We start from the raw sequence: 12,728 nt of genomic DNA on the forward strand, positions 1-12,728 counted from the left end.
ATAGTAAAACTTAATACAACAAGGGATTTCAATTGCATTCGTGTTTTTTTTTAAAGACAATGTCTCCTCAAGCTCCTCTTCCTTTAGTCGAAACCCAAATCTTCATGCAGGTCAGACTTAGCTCTCTTTGTGAAATAATTTTGTTGCTTTTTTTTTCACGTTTTCATGGCGCAGTATCTTATTAGCTTCAAAACCACTATGGAGAACATCTCAATGAACAAACAGAAACAGCCAGAGAACTGAAATAGGAAGTCTTTAAAAGCTTAGTCTTTCTTTCTTTTTTTTTTCTTTCACTTTAATCTTGCTTTTGCAGAAGAAGCAAAATATTGTCAGTGAAGACTAATTTGTCACATCTTCATTTGATTAAAAAGAATTACCTTCAATCTTTGACCTTTTTTCTTTGTCTTGGGATCAAACTGTAACTATGGACCCAGGTTCCACCTGCCACCTGAGAGAAGGGGTTTAACCTCATTGAAGGTAGCTATGTCGTCCTTCTCACCTCTGTCAGGTATTGATGTGTTTGGTTTTCAGACTCATTCATCACTGTATCCTGGGGAGTCATCCATCACAGCAAGATGGGCCTTCATCTCCCAGACTTTTAATTTACCTTGTTAAAGCTCAGAATTAGCACTGAAAAAGTGAAAACTCGTCTGTGTTTTTCTTTATATAATGCTAGTTTTAACTTTTTGGAGTGGGCCCAGAAGATTCCTCTGGTTAACACTTCCCATCCTGCAGAGACACCTTCATGAGAGACCAAGTTGTCAGGTCTCTCTTTCTATGACTTCCCAAGTGACTACTATGGGAAAACTAGAGGCAGATTAGCAGGTACAAAGGTCACAAATGTGTTACTCAGACATAAAGAAGAAATGCCACTTAAAGCAATGATACCCCAGTAGCAATGAGCACACTAAGCACCCATTATCTAATAAACAGGACCAGAGGTCCTTGGAGAAATGGCTGATTCCCAGATTGGGTCCAAGAAATACAAGATGAGCCTGGTGTAACTTGTAGTGCCTGGAAGCAAGGAAATACTTTAAAGAAAGGACACGATGGAGGAATATCAAAGGGACTCAGGAGCCAACTGAAAGAGCTCCCAAAGGCCAAAGATGAAAAATTTGGATAAAATAGTATTAGACTATAACGCAAAGTGTACAATAAATATTCATGAGACTATATTACTATAAACATATTTAACGTAATACTGGAAGTCCTGGCCAGAGCCATCAGACCCCCAAAATTAAATAAATAAACAAAAAGCATCCAATTTGGAAGGGAAGAAGTAAAACTGTCACTATTTGCAGGTGGCATATGATACTTTATACAGAAACCCCTAAAGTCTCCACCCCGAAACTGTTAGAACTAATAAATGAATTCAGCAAGGTTGCAGAAAACAAGATTAATATACAGAAATCCCTTGTGTCTCTATACACAGATAATGAACTATCAGGAAGAGAAAGTAAAAAAGCAATCCCATTTAAAATCGCATCCAAAAGAATAAAATACCTAGGAATAAACTTAACCAAGGAGCTGAAAGACCTAGACTCTGAAAACTATAAAACACTGATGAGATTGAAGATGATACAGAGAAATGGAAAGATATCCATGCCGCTGGATTGGAAGAATTAATATTGTTAAAATGACCATACTACCCAAAGCAACCTACAGATTTAATGCAGTCGCTATCAAAATACCCATGACATTTTTTAACAGAATTAGAACCAATAATCCTAAAATTTATAGGGAACCACAGAAGACAAACCAATGTATATAACAAAACAGAAACAGACTCACAGACATAGAAAACAAACCAGTGGTTACCAGTGGGGAGACGAAACGGGGGAAGGGCAAATTAGGGGTATGAGATTACTATGTATAAAACAGATAAGAAGCAAGGATATATTGTACAGCACAGGGAAATACAGCCATTACCTTGTGATAAATCTTAATGGAGTATAAAAATACTGAACCACTGTCTGTACCCGTGAAACATATATAATATTGCAAATCAACTATGCTTCAATGAAAATAAAGTTAAATAAATATATATATATTTAAATAAGTCAATAAATGGGATAGAATAGACAAACCTCCTATGCAGAAAAATCCCAAATAGTTTGCATAAATAATCTGCCCTCAGGGAGGTGGGGCATAACCCCACTCCTTATATGTGAGCTGCATGCAGTGACTTCCTTTCAAAGAATACAGTGTGCAAAGGGAAGAAAAGAGTAACTTTTTTTTGGGGAAAACTGACCATACACCACCGCATCCAGGTGATCAAGGTTAACATGGACAGTGATATCCTTTGGATGGTGTGTGCCCTTGATATGATGTGATGGCACTTGACATAGGTATTCTTCCCCAAAACCCATATCCCCAGTCTCACTGGAAGTAAAGCATTAGACAAACTCCAAGTGAGACATATTTTACAAAATGCCTGAGCATCACTTCTCAAAACTGTCAAGATCATCAGAAGAAGGAACATCCGAGAAACTGTGGCAGCCAAGAGGAGGCTGAGAAGCCAAGAGTACATGTGACGTGGAGTCCTGGGTGGGCTTCTGGAACAGGAAAAGAGCACTGGGGTGAAACAAGGAGACCCAAATAAAGTAAGGACTTCAGTTAGTAATAATACTGTATCGAGTATTAAAAATGACTAGAAAGGGCTTCCCTAGTGGCGCAGTGCTTGAGAGTCCGCCTGCCGATGCAGGAGACGCGGGTTCGTGCCCCGTTTCGGGAAGATCCCACATGCCGCGGAGCGGCTGGGCCCGTGAGCCATGGCCACTGAGCCTGCGCGTCCGGAGCCTGTGCTCCGCAAATGGGAGAGGCCACAACAGTGAGAGGCCCGCATAACGCAAGGAAAAAAAAAAATGACTAGAAAGACAAAAAGAAATGCTATACCTTTATTTTCCTTTGGGTAGTAAGAACCGAAGCCAGCAGAGCTCTCAGTTGGAGTCTTAAGACAGCATCAGTTACATTTTCCTGGTCTGGGTTAAGGGTTTGGACGAAGCGAAAATAACTCACCTGCTTCCTCCAAGAAAACCTAATCCTCAGAAATGTGAATCAACTGAAAGAGTTTACTTATGGAAACAGCAGCTCACTCATTGAGATTTGCTTCAAGACCCTCCATCTAGTGGGGGTCACCGATCTAAAGCTGTTAGATCATAACCTCCACCCAGTCCTTCAAAACCACCCAGTGTAGACCCTGACTTGCGCATTCTGAGAAGCTACTAAGACGGTCGGGGCGGGGTTCTCTCACCCTGCAGTGCACCTAATTCTCAGTTTTGTTTCTTCAAAGAGTTGTTCTGGGGTCTTCTAGGAAGTTGACAATCTATAGTCTTAAGGTGGGGCAAGGGAATTTAATCTTATCTCTAAGAGGGTATTAGTATTTCCCCCTATAACACAATAGCATTTCAGGTAGATATTCAGCTGAATCAAAGTTCGCCTCCTATCAGGGTGTCCCTGGCCCTCCCACTTCTGCCCATGATGGCAGCTGGGGGTGGTTTGAGCTTTGGATGCTTTGCAGGGGAGGGTGGAGTTCTGATCCTCCAGATCCTTGCTGACCCCAGGCCTGTGCTGCTGACCAAGTCTGCAGCTCCGGGACCCATGTCCGCCCTCTGTTTACGCGGGCTGAGGGTTCACCCCTCTCCAGCACCACAATTTCTCTGAGTTCTGGCTTTAACAGCTAATTTGTTCTTCATTCAAGTTACTTACCTCACCTGGCAGGATTTTGTCCCCACCACAGTGGTACCACCCCCAGGCCTGACGGCTGCCCTGCGTGTTTGCTGTGAAGCAGGCGAGGACTTCTGCATCCTACCTGCATGACGCAATCCCTCAGGTGGACCCTGGCAGCTACTTTAGGTCTTATTTCTGCCTGATCAGGCCTTTGTGCCATTGTCACTGACCCATGGCCACTCTTTGTGAACTCAGGGCACCCTCTGCATGCCCTCCAGCCAGGGTTTCCAGTTTTGGGTTTTCTCAACATCTCGCCCCACCCAAGGTTTCAGTCCAGACATGGGGGAGTCTGTCCCAGGTCACTGACTCTTGGCTGCCTCCTGCCTGGACTCTCTTCCCTCTGTGCTGACCTTCCTTTTCCTGTCCCTCCAGAACATCCTTCTGTGTCATGGCCTCCTCATCTTGAGGTGACATTCGTGGTGTGTGTGGCAGATATGGAGACGCTCCACTCAGACCCCCATCCAGAGAGGACTGGTCACTCAGCCTCGAGGAATGCAGTTGGCTGACGGCCTCCAGGGTTCATTCCTCTCCATCCATCCTGGGGGGCCCCAGACAGTGATAGAGCAGTGGGTCAGAGCTGGGCCATTTTCAGCTTTTTCCTTCCCTTCCCTCCCATTTCACAGGTGTCAGACCTGCGTCCCGGTCCGAAGGCTGTAGCTGTCAACTCCTGCTGCTTCTCTTTGCCGTTCGTAGGTATTCCCCACAATAAATCCCTTGCTCCTTTAACCTCTTCGCATCTGCTTCCTTAAAAGAGCTGATTGCATGTACTTGAGTGTGAATATCATATATCATATGCAAATGCAAGCCTTACAGACATTTCATCGGCTCTTTCATAAGTTGGGTTCACCATCATGGCCCTGCTGACAGGTGATTCCCATTGGCTGAGCCCAACTAGAAACCAGAGGGAAGAGAGCAGACAATGTAGTTGACAAGGACCAGGCTCCCAAGCACAGCAGGATGGTGAAAGGCAGGTATCGCATCTGGAGGGAAAAAGGAAAATGTCCAGCATAGCTTTCTTTTCTTTCTCTCTCTCTCTCTTTTTTTTTTTTTTTTTTAAACAGATGCCATTGTACAGCTCGGTCCCCAGTCAGCAGGGCCATGATAGTGAACCCAATTTATGAAAGAGCCGATGAAATGCCTGTAGGGCTTGTATTTGCATATGATATATGATATTCACACCCAAGTACATGCAATCAGCTCTTTTAAGAAAAAAAAAGCTATGCTGGGGCTTCCCTGGTGGTGCAGTGGTTAAGAATCCGCCTGCCAGTGCAGGGGACTGGGGTCGAGCCCTGGTCCGGGAAGATCCCACGTGCCACGGAGAAACTAAGCCCATGTGCCATAACTACTGAGCCTGCACTCTAGAGCCTGTGAGCCACAACTACTGAGCCTGTGTGCCACAACTACTGAAGCCTACACACCTAGAGCCTGTGCTCTGCAACAAGAGAAACTACCACAGTGAGAAGCCCGCGCACCACAATGAAGAGTAGCCCCTGCCTGCCACAACTAGAGAAAGCCCGCGCATAGCAACAAAGACCCAACGCAGCCAAAAATAAATAAATACATGAATAAATTAATTAATTTTTAAAAATCCAAAGTGATTCAGTTATGTGTGTGTGTATGTATATATACATGCACACACATATATATAATATTTAAAAAAAGAAAAAGAAAAGAAGAAAAAAAGTTATGCTGGACATTTTCCTTTTTCCTTCCAGATACGATACCTGCCTTTCACCATCCTGCTCTGCTGGGGAGCCTGGTCCTTGTCAACTACATTGTTTGCTCTCTTCCTTCTGGCTTCTAGCTGGGCTCAGCCAATGGGGTTCACCAGAGGACTGGAGGATGGAGATAACCAGACTGAGGAGGTAATCTCCCAGCCATGTCCCCTCTGTGTCACCATGGGATGTCTGTGTCCCTCTACTGAAGGCCTCAGAACCCATCAGTAGGTGATACCAGCTCAGGGTTCTGGTAACAGCTTCCTTCTCTCCACTGGGCTCAGGGTCTGTGACAGCTCCCACTGTGCTCGGACCTGTGATACCAGCACCTTCCCACTATGTACACATAGTTGGGTGTGCCTGCCAAGAGCCTGATTGAGTAAAGCAGAGGCCAAACCAAATTTTATGGAAATTTATCCAAATTCACTCGGCACATGGTATTTTATCAAGCAAATTCTAAATCTCTAGGTTTGAAGATTCTACTATTTTTCAAATACTAAGAAGGAAAACATGAATGAAAGTAGATTCTGTTGTATAAATATGTTGAGATAACTATTGAAATAGTCTATTTCGGCCTTATTCTAGAGTTATTTCCATCATTTACCATAACAATTGACATAGAACCTGTTAGAAGCAATAATGTCATATATGAGTTTATTAATGTTCCACAAACTTCATGAAGTAAAGGTCCCAGCGGGATGAAAAGTCTCTCAGCGTTGATGGATGGGGTCCTTCTGGTTAATATAGTTGTTTTCTGCCCTTGAACAAGTATCTCGACCCCAAATGGGACTCTGATTTCTCCCCTACACTGAAGGGTGAATCAAGCAAAGTGATTTAAGGCGGTGTTTCTAAAACTCTATTTCTTTTTTTTTTTTAATCTTTCTTTGTTTTCCAACTTCTCTTTTCAGTTTTCAACGTGTGTGTGTCTGTGTGCACATGCACACAACCAGATGTCATTTAAAAAAAAAATTAGTTATTTATTTATTTTTGGCTGTATTGTGTCTTCGTTGCTGCGTGCAGGCCTTTCTCTAGTTGTGGCGAGCGGGGGCTACTCTTCATTGCGGTGCTCAGGCTTCTCAACGCGGTGGCTTCTCTCGTTGCAGAGCACAGGCTCTAGGTGCGCAGGCTTCCGTAGTTGTGGCATGTGGGCTCAGTAGTTGTGGCGCGTGGGCTCAGCTGCTCCACAGCATGTGGGATCTTCCCTGATCAGGGGTCGAATCCTTGTCCCCTGCATTGTCAGGTGGATTCTTATCCACTGCGCCACTAGGGAAGTCCCTCCAGATGTCATTTTAAGTGAATGTTTCCAAAAAATCTGTTCTCATTCTACAGGTTTTATGATCAGTAAAATTTGGTCCCAGATTTTCTAACGAATTCTTGGTTCTTTCTAATGTTTACCCAGTTCATAGTGATGATGTCAGCACATTTGAGTGTTTCCCTCAGAATTCATCTGTGCCTCTGAAGGTCAAATGTGTGAATTAAATTCCTGCTCTTTGCCCTTGCCCGACGTCCACACCATCTCGGCCCAGCTTTGCCTTCCCTGATTTTTGCATCGGGGAAAAATTGCCCAGGTTGGATGCTTGCCTCATCGACAGATCCCAACCATTGTGTCTCAGAAGCATCTCAGGGGCCCTTCCTTCCTCCCCTTCTGGTTGAGTCCACCACCGCCCCCCAGGTTCCTGCGAGACCATCCCATGTCGTCGCTTCCGCTCCTCGGCACCCTACACCACCGCTGGCTGTCTTCTTGAAATGCACACCAGGCACTCTTCATCTGCTCCAGGAGGCACGTCTAAGCTCTTTAGCTGTCCCGGCTGGGCTTCGGCCACCTCAGCGCCCCCTCCTCCTTGCCTCCAGAGCAGACACAAGGGCAGTGGCTCACGGCCCTTCCTCAGCACCCCCTGACCTCTTCAGCCTGTGGGTCTTTCTGTCCTTGGCTTCTTGTGCTTTGACTTTCATATTCTTGGATGGGGCCATGTCTTCAAGGCCCTTCCTGACCATCCCAGGCTAACAGATCACTCTCTCCCTCCTGCCCTGGCTTCTCTGACAGCACCTGTCAAGGTGGGGTAGCTGTTTATCTGCACCTCTCCGTCCCCCAGGACAAGGTGTGCTCCCTGAGGTGGGGTCAGTCACTCAATTAATTCAACTGTTTTCCTGCTGCCCGGTGTATGGTCAGCACCCCAAAGGCATATATGGATTGAATAAATGAATGCATTTCCACATCTCCTTAAGAGAAGTACCAACTCATTAATTACTCTCACTTGTCCATTAAGAAAAAAGACCAAGCGATCTGATTGAATTACTTTTTGCACATTTTCAGAATCTCTATGAATTAGGTTATGAATTTTCTGTCCCAACCAGGGGCACATTAGGAAGTGATGAGAGGTCTGTTCCACTGCATCTCTAAGGCTCTCTTCAACCTCAAATCCCTGCCAGCTTGAGGGTTCCTTGGGGTTCCTTGGGTCCCACGCGTCTGTCTAGGCATGCACACATGCCTCCATGCAGGTACATGTACACGTGTGCAGGAACGCACGCACACGGCACATGTGTGCACATATAAGCACACGTGGGCACATGTGCATGCATGCGTACTCACGTCAGGTGTACGTCCGTGCACACATCCACCTGCGTGTGGAAGAGACTGAAGGGCTGCGTCTGTGTTAATACACTTACCGAGGGCTCAGCTCATTCATCCTTCTAAGCAAACTTTCATATCAATTACTAAGTATCACAACAACCTTTGAGATGGGCATTATTTAAAATGTGGGCATATATCATAGGTAAACTGAGGCTTAGAATGGTTCACTAGCTTGCTGTCCGTCAAAGAGCCATGGCAGGTAGTGCTGTGTCTCAGGAGTGGAGTTAGAACCCCATTCATTCTCCTGTGCTTCCTGCTGCCTCATCCCACCCCCTCCAGCACAGCATCTCTCCCCCTCTGCTTGCTGGGTAACTGATGCACATTCACTTCTCAGTGGGTTTATGTCTCGGACAACTTTTGGGTGAGAAATTACTAGAAATAATGATGACAAGCCAGTCACACGGAATTCTGGCCTTTGGAGTAGCAGAAGGACACTCTGAAAAGAGACTACCAATCTGCACCGTGTTCAGCGCTGTAAGAAGTGACAGCAGTCTATTACCATGTGAAATGCTAGGCTGATGCCTGGGCGTTATAAATGGAGAGGCAAACATGTGCCAGACCTCAAATTTACTTGCAAATAAACTCCAGAATTAGCTGAAAAATCAATGTACCTTTATTTTATATTTTTACCTTTCATACATAGATTTTAAGTATTTTCTTCAAAAAGTGAAAACATTTAAATCTATATATGTACAAACACACATACACAGTTATTTCCCCTTATAAGTACTCACACACCCATCCCCAAATTATGTTTTACAGGAAGAATTGGCCTATTTTCTTTTTAATAAAATTTTTAAAAAGAAATCTAATTGCATATAACGTATATTCAGGTGTACACCATGATTGAATATTTGTATATACTACAAAATGATCTCCTCAATCAGTCTAGTTAACACCCATCTGCTTTCTAACAGACCTAAGAATGACCTCTTCTTCTTTCATAGACCGAATGCTAGTTGCTTCTTTGAAGATCACAAACTGTTTTCAACGAAAGCAAATCAGAAACGCAGAGAAACCAGCCTGTTTTATGAACTCACTCTGATGATAGTGAGGAAGGCTAACATCTGTTGACGTTACAAATGTGTTCCTGAATCTAATGAGGGCACAGCAAGCCTGCAGGGATGAGCGGGAAGAAGTCTAGAATGCGTTTCTCTACTTTCCAAAATAAATAAACGACTGGCTTGTCATCACTTTTCCTAGTTATTTCTCACCAAAAAGTAAACATGCTGTTCAAGACATAAACCCACTGGGAAATAAATGTGCATCAGTTACCCAGCGAGCAGAGCAGGAGAGAAGAAAAACTGAAACAGAACTCGGTTCTGGAGGTCCATCCAAAGTCAACCCTGAGATCGAGGACCATCATGCTGTGTGAAGAACTTAGGGAACGTTGATGGAAAATGCACATTCATGAGTTAATCACTGACAGAGCTCGAGATAGCCACGGAGCCTCTGAACCGCCTTCAAATCCCTCTTGGGTGACGGAGTGTGGCCCCTGCGTCCACCCGGAACATCTACACTGGTGATAAGTGAGTGGTTGGGGATGCGTGAGTTACTCAGGTGAAAAACGGGTAGACAGTACAAGTCAGGTAGCAAATAACACTCCCCCAAAAAGGAAGCGCAGTTGAATGCATTCCCTTTACCCCCATAACTTCAAGTTTCTGTTCTTAGCCCAGCTGTCCTAAGTATGCAGAGAAACCATTTAATTTCTGTCATTGCTGTTGCCCTGAGGCTCACGAAGCAGGAGGATCCCTGGGATGGGAGACCCAAGTCCAGGGTTCCAGCTCTGCCCTGGGAGAAATGAGCTCCATGACCTTGTTCTAGTCCCTGAATTTACACATTTCTTGGTTTTTCTCCCTGGTGGGATGGGCTAGATGACTAACACCTAAGCCTTTCTGCCTTAAAAGTCTTCCCTCTGTTATCCCATCAGGAAAGCACACAAACATGTTTCTCGGGCTCCTAAGTTTGGATGTCTTCCCATTTTGAGCCTTGGAGGAGCATCACCAAAAGGAAAGTTGTAAGTGCCTGTTGGGTGCAGTAAAGGTGGTAACAAAAGCTGCAGTAAGTCTTCCATCCTCAGTTTCTAGAGAACACCAGCCTGGAGACCTAATTTTAAGACCACTGAAAAGTTGCCTACTTCCAGGTGTATGAGGTTAATAAAAATTATAACAATTTTGGGTGGAAACCATTCCAAAAGCTTAATCACTACTCTGCCTTTTTAAACATAATATCTCAAATCTGGATTAACTTTTAATGATGCCTCAGGATCATTTTCATAAACAATTTATTTATTTATTTATTTATTTTTTAATTTTTATGTTTTTGTGGTACGCGGGCCTCTCACTGTTGTGGCCTCTCCTGTTGCGGAGCACAGGCTCCGGATGTGCAGGCTCAGCGGCCATGGCTCACGGGCCCAGCCTCTCCACGGCATGTGGGATCTTCCCGGACCGGGGCACAAACCCGTGTCCCCTACATCGGCAGACAGACTCTCAACCACTGCGCCACCAGGGAAGCCCTGTGCAGGATGTTTCTTGAGGACAGGCTTTGGGGACAGGACCTGACGAAGAGAGTCCCAGTGGACCCCACGCGGCATTTGGCAGTAGAGTGCCTCCTCAGAGTGGTCCTGAGGGCAGCCCAGACGCCCAGTCTTTGTAGATGAGCATCAATGGTCACTGGATGTCATGCCTGAAAGGGGCGTGGGCTGGGCTCTCGATGGCTCTGGGCAGCTGACCCATCCTTGAAAGACTAACGCAAAGACCATCGGCCAGGACACTTGTGGCAGCTGGGAGTCCTTCCTTTAAGGGGTGGGGACATCAGCAGCAAATCCCTGGGGTTTGTTGTGAACCACAAATGGCAAAGGGCACTGGCCAACAGCCCTCCTGAGGCCAACAGAGGTACCAGGATGCTGTGTCTAAAGGCGTCCCTTGGCTGACTGTTAGAAGGCGTTGAGTGTGCCGTGAAATTCACCTGCAGCAAAGGTGAAACCAGTGCCTTGATTTTCCAGATCCCCTCCAGTTCATCAGCTCACTGTCTGAGCCAGGATGTGCGCCCCTCCCACAAAACAGACAGCTGGCAGTCGGAGGTGGGGGCATCCCGGTTCTGGCCCCTTAGAACTGGCACGCTCCAGCCCGCCTGTCACCCCCGACAGCAGGTTCTTAAGGAGAGCCAGCTGAATTGAACTTTCAGCTCACTGACTTGGCTGTCTCCCCAGCCTGAGAAAACAGCCCTATTATAAACATGCAGAACTGGAGCTGGGAGCGAAGGGAGGAGTCCGAGCTCTTGCCTAAGTGCATCCGGCAAAATGGACTTTTCCGTCAATGAGAACACAGCCCTGCTTTGACTTCTCCTGTGTGCTTTGGCAGTTTCGGCATGGCTGTAAAATTTATCCAAGGAAAACTGGCATTTATCTTGGGCTCACTTGCACCCGGCAAAACTGATAAACAGATGGGGGCTGGCCAGGCCACAGTTAATTTGGTTAGCACTTTGCAAAACACAAATGTCACCCTTTATGCCTGCTGGGGTTATTTACTGCTAACTGGGAAGTTATTGGTCTGTTATAGTCTAACAGGATCATTCACACCATTTAAAGGATCCACTCCCCAATTTTTGTGAGGCACTATCCATTATAAAGTGTGGAGGGGGCAGTGGGCAGGGGGATGCCCAGGGTGGAAAGGGACTTCCTGGCTCTGTTGGCCGTAAAGGACTGAAGCAGCCCTGCTGGGTTTGCATGTGCACACAGGACACAGATCAGAAAGGTCGTGGAGGGAAAAAAGAGCAGGAAAGGAAGAAATCAGCAAGCTCTGATGGGGAAGCTTGCAAAGGAGACCAAAATTCAGGCCAAATGTCCCACCCTGGTGTCTCAGCTTTTCTCCTTTTGTGTCCCAGCTAAAGGCACCACGGGGATCAGAGACCTCATCGTGGTCTGTTTACTTTGGGAACAATTGCTGATGTATGAATACTAATGCCTCCCTCTGACCACGACTAATTGAATTGCAGTGGGCGGGCAGCGGAGGGGCTCTGCCGGCCAGTCGATCTCGGCAGCTTCTTGAGGAGCTGAGGATAGTGATTGATGCCACCTGCATCCCCGAGAGCACACTTGAACACCTAAGAGCAGGGATATGAACGTGCATTCTGAGTTTCTATTAACCAGGCCTCTCAGAGAGGCGGCGATTGTTGGGAGTCAAAGGTGGGCTTGGGGGTTGAAAGGATGGGGGGCAGCCTGTCCCGCAGGCTCCTGCCTCTCACCTGAAATCAGGCGAGTCCGGGGGGTGGGGATGAACCAGGGAACATCAATCCAGGGACCCGAAGGCCGGTTGGGGCTGTCTCTGCGGAGGCCAGGACCCCCGAAAACACTTGGCTTGTTTGGGGTGCGGTGGGATCCCCTGCTTGGAAAACAAGAAGGGCGAAACAACCAAAGGTTTGTCCTGTAGGAGGATGTTCTGACGCTGGCACATGAGGGAGAGAGGGAAGGATGTGGGCAGTAGTTGAAAACGGTCTGTGGCCGTGTCTCCATCCTAACAAAGGATCACACGGGGACCCTAACGTTTGTCCGTCCTGGTTGTCTGTGCTGTGTTTACACAGCAGAACTGTGCAGCTGGGATCCCGGGCTCAGTGGGACTTTGTTCTCCCAGTGAGAAGCTGACCCCTGCTGA

The sequence above is a fragment of the Lipotes vexillifer genome, unplaced genomic scaffold (assembly GCF_000442215.2).
Source record: "Lipotes vexillifer unplaced genomic scaffold, Lipotes_vexillifer_v1.1 scaffold365, whole genome shotgun sequence".
NCBI lineage: Eukaryota > Metazoa > Chordata > Mammalia > Artiodactyla > Lipotidae > Lipotes > Lipotes vexillifer.